Raw genomic sequence first — 12,078 nt, forward strand, 5'->3', positions numbered from 1 at the left:
TGGAGGCTCAGAATCCCCCACCTTTGAAGAGTGAAAATGCTTTGGGGGATTTTAGAGGGGGAGTCCCTGGTCGTATGTACCAGATGGGCCAGACTGACCCGGACTTCTGGGTGCATCCTGGGATCTGAGGCCGGGTGCCAGGGAATGTTGTAATGTTAAGTCCTGGCTCTTCAAGGCGCATGGCATGCCCCAGAGGCAGCATCAATGAGATCTACGCAGAAACTCCACTGGGTGAACTGGACTCTCCTTCAGACACACTTATAGCCTGAGGACTCAGGTAAAAAAACACGTGGTGTCTGAAGAAGTGAAGCTGTACCAAGATGGTTGAACTGTTGGTGGGCAGACAAACCTGGTCTTGCTACATCAAGGCCCTATATGTCCTATATATGTATTATTCCAGCAAACCTATGACTAACACTCTGAGGGATTATTATCGTAAATTTCCCTGACAATTAACCCCCATTGTTTGTGTAAACAGTGTCCACCCATGAAAGGATGGATTCTGTTCAAGTGAACAATTCAGGTGCTGTGATACGGCATTAGCCTACATTGGCCCAATATCCCTCTCTCTACACGGCTTTAAAAATTAGTACCACTGGGGACTACTAAAGACAATATTAATGGAAGATTGTTATGCCCCAGGAGGATGATTGCTAAAACTCTCTACCATATTTTAACAGGAGGTTTTGAGAGCGAACCAAAGGCAGATTGAAAAAAATACAGATCCAGGTGTTTTGGGGTCACACTAAATCCTAGCTCCAACTTAAGAACAATTACTTCTTACATCACGGCCCTGCTCGATTCTCACCCTCAGAACGAAAACACAGAAGATATGGGTACTATAGAAAAATGTGGTGAAGAAATCAGATAAAATAGTGTCTGGGGTCTTAAAGGTTTGTCTCCAAACAAGCAGCCCTCTGAGTGAGATGTCAACCAAGTCCACATGGAAAAAGCACAGCATCATCAGTCACCGAAGGATTGCTAATCATATAACCTGAAGTCGAAGGAGGGATTAGTATCAGAGCTTAAACTGTAAGAATCCGGTTTGCAGAAGGTAATGGATGACAGTGGGAGTCCAAGATACATTTGTGGGAAATAAGCCTCTGGTGATCTCCCTCTGTCCATAACTGAGCATTAGGAGGACAGTGGCTACTAAACAGAGTGAGTATAGACGATCAAAGGCATAAACTTCACATGAACAGTTAAAACCTTGTCAGTTAATCACCCCTCTGATGCACACTGGACCTGATCTGGTATTTAACATTTTCTGTATTTTGGGGTTTTTTTGTTCATATTAGAATGTGTATCAAATGGGGTATGGCATTGAGGGGGGGTTATCCTCGTGAAGCTGTATTATGTGTTTTTCCATTTTTTCAGTATATGAAACACAGAATGAATGAACCGATAGGGAAAGCAAGTAGATAAGGGTTTCAGATGGTGGTGGTGGGTGGTGCTGTTAAAGTGGTGTGGGGCAGGCTCAAAGAGAGATGATGCCAAGGAGCTCAGGAAGGAAAGCAATGTTGGGATCTGCAGTAGCAATTGTACAATACTGCTCGACGTGGTTGAACTGTGGAATTATATGATATATGCATAAACTCCCATTAAAAATAAATCAATAAATTTAATTTTTAAAGAATATCCTACCTTAATGCTAACAGAAAATTCCTTCCAAAATGGAATTATGGCCACAGACATACAGGCAATCATTTACAACACCTCTCAAAAGGGATCATGGCTAAAAGAGCACATTAAAGAATTGATTGCGTCTCACCCTCATATATCAATGAGGGAAATTGGTAATAAACAGAAGGCTCTAATGGAATCAGGTTTTCACCTTCAATCAAGAGACAATAGGCTTCTGTGGGACTCCTATTAAAGGAGTAATGTATATTTTTATAACACAAGTTTGAACTATTGAATAAATCCAAAGAAAGGCGTTTGCCATCTATGGAGTCTAGGAAACGTGGCCTTAAAGTACAAGAATGGCCGATTAGTAACCTGGCAGATGGGAATGTTCGGCTCACTAAAAGGGCCTGCCCTGCTATGCAGCAAAAATAGACTGCAGGTTTTTCTGTGGCCAGGATAAAATACCCCTGCAGGAGAGTGAGCCATAGCTGTGTAGTGGTTACAAGTTGGACTGCAATCCACAAGGTCAGCTGTTTGAAACCATCATCAACTCTACAGAAGAAAGTCAAGGCTTTCTACTCCAATAAAGAGTTACAGTCTCAGAAACACAGCAGCAGTTCTGCTCTTTCCTATCGGGCCACTCTGAGTTGGCATCAACTCTACGGCAGTGACTTGAGTTCTTCCAGCCATAGTCTCTGTAACTCCCATCATACAATGACCTTTTCCTTAGGAATGTGGGTAAGAGACATTAGAATAAAGCACAGGATTCAGTTGTGAGTGCTTGCTAATAGGGTTCATTTTGATGGTCATTCTGCTGCATATACACTGAGTCATCTCAGAAGCAGAAGGAGGAATCTCACTACCAGCAAGAATCAGGAGTGAAGTGCATCCTCTTGACCATGAGATCACTGTGCATGGAACTTCCTTGTTCCAGGAAGGTAACTCTGACACCATAAAGTGACAGAGGACCAGCAGCTGCAGAGCCAAGAGGCAGAGCAGGAGACAAGAGCAGTAGACTTCCACACACACAGCAAGTGAAGCTGCGTGCTCTGGCGAAGGAAGTTGACTTGGGAGTGGGCTGTCTCTGGGCCCTGAATTTGGGAAGCTAGGTTTGCTGACCCAAAGAGCAGGACCCGAGTGCCTTCAAGTTGAAGATTACAGTCGAGAAGTATGCCCTTTGGGCAATTATTATAATCCCCCAAAGAGCTTAGTAATAAGTGATAACCTAATAGCTCTATCCTGAGCTGTCACATTATTGCCACTTGAATTGCCATTTGTTAACTTCCACCATAAATGCTATAATCACGAACATTGTCTGAAAGTTCTGTGTGGAACTCAGCAACAAAAGTAGAGGTATTTTGTGAGACAATACCTCTTCCTGGTTCTCACCATAATCAAATTCTGTATACCTGCTAACTAATGCCAGTACGAAATTCCTTGGGTGGTAATCACAGTTACTATGATTATAGAAAATGAAGGTTTAGTTTATAAAATAATGAATCAATTCTCTGCTCTAAATAGAAATCAATGTCTCAAACCCCATCAAATCTGGGACACTGACAAACCAAGTTCTTGAACTCAGAATACCAAAAATCAAACCTGACGTAGCTTGCTCCAGTTGTGACATGGAAAACTCTCCCTAAAAAGTCAGTCAACCTCCCAGTAATTTTTGCAACTCATTATCTTTCTCACAACATTCTGCGTCTACAACCATTCTGCCTAAATTTGTGGAAGTATGCTTTTCACTCTAAGAAGCTAAAGAAGCACTAGAAGATGGATTGCTACTATAAATAAGTATAAAATTGAAATGTCCTGTTTTTTTGATTTTGTAGATAATGCTATTGGGGTTTGAAGCCAAAGTCTTATGAATCAGATGCCTTAACCTTATAGAGACCCATATGATAAGTAGTGACTATACTGAAGGACTAAACAGAAAGAGTTCAACTTCTAGATTCACCATTTAAATTCATTAGCCATATGAGTTTAGACAAATATTTCAATGTCTTTCTCTGAAAAAAAAAAGAATAATGTCACATGATTATTATGAGACTTCAAGGAGATGATATATAAGTATCTGGCACTTAATGGCCATTCAGAATCATCCCTTTCCTTTCATCATACTCTTCTCTGGCTAAGAGCTTTGGCATTCAGTAGCATTTACAGGACTTGTAAAATATCTTACTGAAAGGATGTCTTGCAGTCACTAAATCTGAAATTGCAAACTGTAAGTTTATGGTCCTAGGTTCAATAATATTATGTCCTTACTTTTCATTGTAACTCTTAAAAGCATACATTTTATTCTTATTTATAATGAAACCTTTAAAAAATAAAATAATGAAACCTTTTCCGGACAATTCTGTAAGGGACACTTCTTATGAACTGTTATAGATTCAATTGCATCCCCAGAAAAAAATGTGTTGAAAACCTAATACCTATACTGGTAAACATAAACCTGTTTATAAATTGAGATTATCTTTGTTGTGCTAATTTGATCCTACCCTTGTAGAGTCAGTCCCAATCTTAATCACTTCTGAGTTATATCAGACAAGAATAGACATAGACACACAAAGAAATTCGAGTTACCAAAGAATGCTAAGGAGCTCCTGGGATACCAACAAGGAAGAATCCTCCCTTAGAGACCAAGATCCTAATTAAAGCTTTGTGTCCCTAGAATGGTGAGAAAATTAATCCACCCATTTTGGGTATTTTTTGTTATTCCATCACTAAGTAGTTAAACACATACTATGTTTAGACACCAAATACAGAGGTAAACACTCTTTACAATACTTGCCCTAATAAAATGGTTACCATCAGGATAGTCCACATGTAGCTGAATGTGTGTGTATATATAGTTAAGTCAAAGAAGCAATTGTTTTTTGTAGTCATGAAAAATGCCAGCCAACAGACCTAGGAAACAAAAGATTCCATTGTGGGAAGAGAGGGAAACTGAGCAGTTGCGGCCGAGTTGCTGTCCTTGAGCGAGTCAGCTTCTTCATGTAGAACCTGGGAGTGGAAGGGTCACAATCAACTCTCTTCTCCCTTCTCCTTCTTGGTTACGATTGATTTGTAATATATGTTTGTGGAACTTTGCTTGAGTGAGGTTTTGTGATCCTCAGCTTTATTTTCAGCTGTGTGGCCAACCTCGTCAGAACACCATGGCCAGCAAGGTGGCTGAAAAGACAGACTGAACTGCCGTGCATTTATTGGGATTCCCAACACTCGTGTGGACAAGAAGTCTGATGTAGAGGCAATCTTCTCAAAGTATGACAAAACCGTGGCTGCACTGTTCATAATGGTTCTGCCTTTGTTCAGTAGGTTAACAAGAGGAATGCCCGAGCTGCCGTGGCAGGAGAGGAGCATGGAATGCGTTCAGGCCAAGTTTTAGATGGGAATCAGGCTGCAGAGCCAAAAGTGAACCAAGGAAAGCAGGTGTGAAACAGTCTGCTGCGGAGCTGTTCCCATGGGTCAGTACCAGAACACCCTTCTTCGTCCCCTCTACTCAACTCTTCTTTTGATTTGGACTAATGCCTTTCAACAGGATTATTGTGACAGGATGTACAGCTACCCAGAAAGAGTATCCCCTCCTCCTCTTCCTCCTCCTCCTCCTCCTCTTCTTCCTCCTCCTCCTCCTCTTCCTCTTCCTCTTCCTGCTGCTCGCCCTGTAGTGCCCTCAAAACTCCAGCATGTATCAGGAAATCCCTCAAGAAGGGGCAAAAGTGCTTTCAATTCCAAGAGTTGACAGTGCGGATCTTCTTCCAAGTCTGGAAAATTGAAAGGAGATGACCTTCAAACTATTAAACAGGAGTGGAGGCAGATTAAACAAAAAGTGGGTTCTCTACTGGAAGCCGGGGGAAACTTGACAAGGAACAGAGCAAACAAGGAGTTGAGAGGAAGACTGAAGAAGGATGAGATTAATGTGAAGATGGAGGGGGCGGATGATTCAGTGAAGAAGGGGGCCTACTGGATGATAAATACAAGGAAGAAGGGGGTACAGATGACCATCTGGGATTTATCAAGACTGAAGAAAAAGAGTCTGAGGAAGTAGAGAATGTCAGGAACGGCGCCATTGGCCAGGATGACTCTTAAGCACATAGTAGGGTTTAGAAAGCATATCCCATTATTTCTTTACCTCGGCGCTGGTCTAAGATGAGATTTTCCACCAGATCCTCTCCCCCAGTATTATCTCCAGCACATGCTCACTGTTCTCCCCGCTCCTTGTCCTTTCCATGTTCATTAATTCACATTGCCCCGCACCTAGTCCCATTTTGCTTCCATTGATGCTCCTAGTAGTTACCTAAGTCTTACTATAGATATACATTGCTTTTCATCTTGATACCTCTTTGACTTAACGATAAAAAGGATGCATGGTTTTAAAAGAAAACAAAACATTTTACCATCTGTCTATATTTATAACAATCGTTCCCCATTCTGATTGGTTCCACCGGTAACCTGTCCTCTAGCCTTGATCCTGGATGGTCAATGCCAAGCTCTTGATTCGCAGCCCAGATCATTGTACAGAAAAGATTGTAGAGAGCAAAATAAAAATGCTGATATGCAGATAAGCACAAGCCCAAGATCTGAGAAAAAAATAGTTCAGAATGGAAAGAAAGAGTATTCTGAGCAAGTAAGAACTTCCCTTGCATTAATTTTATATTTCATCAGGCCTTGTCTATCCCCGCAGCTGGCTGTGTTATTGCTGAGTAAAGCACTAGGATTTGTGGAGAAAGCTATTAAACATTTTACAAGGTAATAGAAGTGTTGGCAGCCCGAAGTATTCTTTACCCTGTCTGTGAAGCAGGAGAGTCAGACTCCATGGTTTTATTTAAGAGTGATTTCACCAAATCAGTCTCATGCATCCAAAAGAAATGGAAATGGAAACATTAATCACAGAAGATGCATAACCTTAAAGAAAAATACTAACCCAGAGGTTTAACTCAGTTCAACTTGTCCTGACTCCCAATTCCATTGCCCATAATAGTCAAAAGCATTTCCCACAAAATCTACAAGCTTGAAGATCCATTTGCTCCTGTTTCTCTCCGCCTCTGAAGCCCTGGCTCTCTTTAATTCCAGAAGACCATGAATCCTTTTAGCAGTGTCCAAAGAAATCCACCACTCAAATCAAGCCTGAATATTTTGGTGTGAAATATGAGTATATAGAGAGAGGGTCTCACAGAGCTCACATGCTTCCAGAATCTCCTAGTTTCGCTTTCAATGTCTCTGTAGCAACCAACAGAAATTTGTTCCATCATACACACAAAACTGATTCAGGATATCCGTTAGTCCATTTAAGGGGATAGGGATGTCCTAAGTGTTACCCTAAGTACTTATGAAACATCTTTTTTGGGGCGTGGGGGAGAGCTTCAAAAGAAGGTCAGCAAGTGTTTTCTCTGGCTTCTTCCATTGTGACATTCAACATGGTGATCTTGGCTGCTGTGGGTTCCCAGCACGTGTTGCTGTTCCTTATGTGACAACTTTAGGTTGACCTCCTTCATTGCTCACAAGGCCTCCTGCTCCTCCCAAGTGTACACTATGTCAGATGGACTCCAAAACTGACTTTCACAGGGGTGTAACAACATGTTGGGCCTCAGTGCTAGTAGGTGCCGGACCTGGAGCTTTAACTTCACTCTGAGGGATGGTAACACCTAAGACTACCTTCCACCTTCCAACTGCCTGCACACTTACCTTTTTACTAAAGACCATCAAGAACCCAGTTCAGGGATTATTCCTCCAGCTGTGGAATCCACTGAGGGGCTGGAAAGGAAACAGAGAGTTCCGGTCATAGCAAGAGAAAACCCTTTTTCCCCTCTCCGTAGAGAAAACCCAAAGCCCACGTGGTCTCTTGTAGGAACACTGCTTTTGTTCTGTGCACAGTTGGCAGGTTACTGCTCCAAGAGTGTTGGGCAAAGCCTATCTTCCATCGATCTTGCAGCTAACAAAAGGCAAGGAAGTCAGTTTGGGTCTTTACCCTGGAAGCAAAAATTAAAATAAAAATGAGTTACAAATTCAAATCTCCAATTTATTCCATCATTTTTGAGAACCTACACCAATGGGAAAATCAGCCTATTTCAATTCCACGTTTATGCTGACATTTCCCATTTGCAAAAGCCATAGGGGACATATTTACAAATGCAATATCGAAAGGGAAGGAAGACTTTTCATGTTCGAGCTAACCTACCTCCCATACCGTCTTTAAATCTCTCTTTTTGCAGAGGAGCAGATGTTTGTTGCAACCTTGCACAGAGGTTGAGAAGGCAAATGATTATTGCCTTTTCAAAGTGTCTAATCTCAATGTTCCACAGCTACATACTTTGGAATTTCCATGTGTGTGTAGAGGAGAGAAGGAAACAGAGAAGGAAAAAACATCATCTGTTAAAGAAAAAGAGTCTCCTCATGGCTAGGATGTGTGAAACACAGGAAATCACATCAACCAGCAGCAAGCCCGATTCCTCTAAGCACTGTTTCTAGAAGGCTGTGTGCAACAAAACAGGATTTGTGCAACAAAAATATGAAAAAGTGTAATGTCCATCGACAAAGAGAGTAACTGATTATAGAGTGCAATCATGCAATGAGTCCTATGCATGTAACATACAAAAAATTAAGTTGTATACGCAGGCATTAAACAACGTTAAGAATATTTTGTTTCAAAAAAGCATAGAGTCATATGGGAAGCATAAACCCATTAAATTAAAAAGCATCTATGATATACAAGGGTAAATAATAAAGCATTGTTACAATATCATTGTAACCTCTTCTAAATGAAACATCATATGTGAACCTGTTGTCTCTTGGTGCATCATCCTTGTATGTCTATGTACTTCTCAAGGTGGTGTTTCCATATCGCTAACCCTACCCCCCAAAATTTACACTCTTCCATGGACCCCATGCTAGCACAGCAGTCTGGGCATCCTGTGGGGACTAAATTTGTATTTCTTTTTAATATTCTTTGTGGTTGGTGGGGTGGGGTGTGGAATCTGAAAGGGTACGATCGGAGCCGTAGGATGGATGGGGTGAGGTTTCCCAAGGAAATGACAGAGGACAGCCCTTGTTACCCTTGAAGAATGAGCAGGTACATTGTCCCACTGGGAAAAGAATGCCTCAGTACAACTTTCCTGCCCTTCTTTTCCCAACCAATGCAGTCTTCTATTTTCTTAAAACTTCTTCATAATAAGCCCTTATGATTGTCCTGTGTCCTTCAAGAAAAGCCATCAAGATTACCCACTGTGAGATCCCCAACTGTCACCGTCATCTTCCGAGCTGACGTCTCTGCCTTGATGGAACTGGCCCAGCACATCGCTTCGGAAGTCGCTGCTGGGATCGGACCCTCATTCTGAAGACCCCTAACACTAAGATGAGCATAATACTGAGAGAACTTGTCCACAGCCGTGCGCCGACCGCAGGGATATTTGTTTAAACGGGTTGTGCTGAGAGTAAATCCAAGCACGTGTGAACTAGCACCCCAGTCTCAATCCTTGCTTACTCACCTTGGCGCATGTTTACCAATTTTTGTTATAATGAACATGCATCACATTATTCGGGGAGAAAAGGGTCTTTACTATCGCGTCTATTCCAAGGCAAGCTGACCTCCTGTGTCAGAGTAGCACCTGTCCCGAGGAAAAGATGGCAAATCCTTTCTCCCACAGCCCTGCTGAGTGGGTTTCATTCGTAGTTAAGTGCAGACACTTGCTTCAACCAACGACTTGACATGACATTGTATTACATAGAATGAGTCATGTGATTTACTCCAAATATGAAGATTTGGAAGGGGTTTATGAGTGGGTAGGATTGTAGATGTCTTTTTAGTTTGCTTCTTTGGGCTTGTCTACAGTTTTTCATGCTATAATAAATATGTATTGCTCCTTGAAAATCATTTTAGTTGTTTTAAATGAAAAGATATGTACCCACAGACTCAAGACATACATGCAAAGGAGGCTTAGTAACAGTACTGAAGCTTCTCAAAGTCAATTTGAGAGCACCTTCTTTAAAGGGTGACTGACAAAATTGAATATAACCAGGCTGAGATTCCCACACTAGGCAGAAACATTTTTCTCAGACTACCCAGCCAATTAGGGCCAGTATCACTTTGGCATTCACGTGGCTTGTGTATCTGCGGTGTCATGGCCAGGGGTAGCAGTAGTCTCAAATTTTGGGGTACCCACTTGCGTCTTGTACCTGACTTTCACTGAGGCTTTAGGAAAGGACACTTAACCTTAGCTGCCCTGTGACTATGGGAGCCAGGCAACATGGGATCCTAAACAGAAGCCAGGCACCATGAGAATGCACTCCAGCTTCCTAAACAAGAAGAAGACATACTTCCTACATTGTTTTATTTGCCTATTGTTACATAACACGCCACTCCAAAAACAGTGCCCCCAAACAGCAAGTATCTTTTGTTGCTCCTAGATGCCATGTGCTTTGTGCCAGGAATTTGAGCAGGGCATGATGAGGATTTTTTTTTTTTCTATTCAATGATATCGAGTCAGCTGGAATGACTCCCTGGGGGATGACATCATCTAGAAGTTCCTTTATGCACATGTCTGGAGCTTAGGCTGGGATGACCGAAAGGCTGGGCTCCACTAGGATTGAAAAGGGCATCCTTGTATGTGGGCTTCTCCCTGTGACCTGAGTGGTGTTGTCACTGTGTCAGTCCATTTCCTTGGGGAGTTTCCTCTTTTCCACTCACTCCCTACGCTAGCAAGCAGGATGTCCTCCTGAGGGACTGATCCCTCCTGATGTCATGTCCGAGGGACGGCAGCCTTGCTTCTGAAGAGCACTGAGACTTTTTCCAAAAGAGAATGGTTTGTTCTTCTGAAAGTCCATAGTAACGCCGATATTCTTCACCAGCACTGTAGGTCCAATGTCGGGAAGCTTCTCCGGTCTGCCTACTCACTCATTGCCCAGCTCTCATGGGCAGAGGAAGCAATTGAAAATACCAAGGCTCAGGTCAACCACACCTGAGTTCTCCAAGTCATCTCTTTGTTCTTTAGAAATTTAAAGAGATCTATTGTTGAAGATTTTTCCAATGCACTAGTTCATGTGTTTTTTTCTTTCTACCACTGCTTCCATGGCTGTTGATTGTGGACCCAAGTAAAAAGATGTTCTTGACAGCTTCAGTCTTTTCTCTGTTTAGCACCATGTTGTTTACTGGTCTAGTAATGAGTATTTTTGTTGTTTTTACCTTGAGATACCATCTATACTGAAGATTCTGTTTTATTTTTTTCTGTGAGGGCATCAAATCTTCTTTGCTTTCAGCAAGCCAGGGTATGTAGTCTGCATATAATCAGTTTGTAATGAGCCTTCCTCCAATCCGGAAGCCGAGTTCTTCTTCATATAGTCCAATCACTCAGACTATTTGTTCAGCATTCAGTTCGAGTAAGTGTGATGAAAGGATCCAACTTGTGTAACGTTCCCAATATTAAATCATTCAATACCCCCTTGTTCTCTATGAATGACTGTGTATTGGTCTATATATACAGGTTCTGCATGAGCACAATTCAGTGTGCTGAGAGTTCTATTTCTCACATGGTTATCCATACTTTTTATGAAAGACACAATCAAATGCCTTTACATAATAAAAACAAGCAAACATCTTTCTCGCTTCTCTGTTTTCAGCCAAGATCTACATGGTCTGCAGTGATGTCCCTCATGCCATATCCTCTTCTAAATGCAATCTGAATTTTTTAGCTCTCTCTTGATGTGCTACTATAACCATTTTTTAGTTATTATCAGCAAAATGTTAATTGCATGTGCTATGAATGATTTTATTTTATCATCTCGGTATTAAGTTCTTTTGAATGAGCACAAATATGAGTTTCTCCTTCTTGGCTGATCAGATAGCTTCTCCCAAATTTCATGGCATGGAAGAGTGAGCACTTCTCATGCTTCATCAGTTCACTGAAGGGTTTAGCTTCTATTCTGTCAATTCTCATAGCCTGTTTCTCACCAGTGCATTTAATGCCACCAGTTCATGATGATATGCTACCTCTTGAAATGGTTACATATACAAAATAACCAATGCCTAAATAAAGCAATTAAAACAGTACATGTTTACAGGGCAGCTGTGAGGAACAAGAACCAAGTCCTTAGATCTGAAGATCCAGATTTGAGTGACCAATTTGACCCATTTTGCCTGGACTGTCCTGGTTTTAAGATGAAAAGCCCCACATCCCAGGAATTCCCACCCTCTCAAGAAAACAGGGCAGTTTGTCAGCCCACTTAGTAGGAAACCTTAGGTGAACCATTTTTCTTATATCAAGTTCAGTTTTTCAGCTATAAAATGATAACTATAAAACTTATTGTACATGCTTGCTGTGGAAATGATGTTTTAAAGCACAGTAGTCAATGTCTACAAGCCTTTGGTTTCCTGACTCGAGGGCACCTGGACACCTGCCCAGACCCCTGGTGATCCTGTGGTCTTGATCACTAGCCTTTTAGTATAGAAGTTCACCGTGAGAG

General features: G+C 41.7%; 1 pseudogene; it reads left to right on the forward strand.

Moving 5' to 3' along the window:
* LOC142446126 (heterogeneous nuclear ribonucleoprotein C-like) overlaps positions 1-5,712 on the forward strand; it is a 61,624-nt pseudogene extending 55,912 nt beyond the window's left edge.
* The last annotated feature ends 6,366 nt before the right edge of the window (positions 5,713-12,078 follow it).

The sequence above is a fragment of the Tenrec ecaudatus genome, chromosome 4 (assembly GCF_050624435.1).
Source record: "Tenrec ecaudatus isolate mTenEca1 chromosome 4, mTenEca1.hap1, whole genome shotgun sequence".
NCBI lineage: Eukaryota > Metazoa > Chordata > Mammalia > Afrosoricida > Tenrecidae > Tenrec > Tenrec ecaudatus.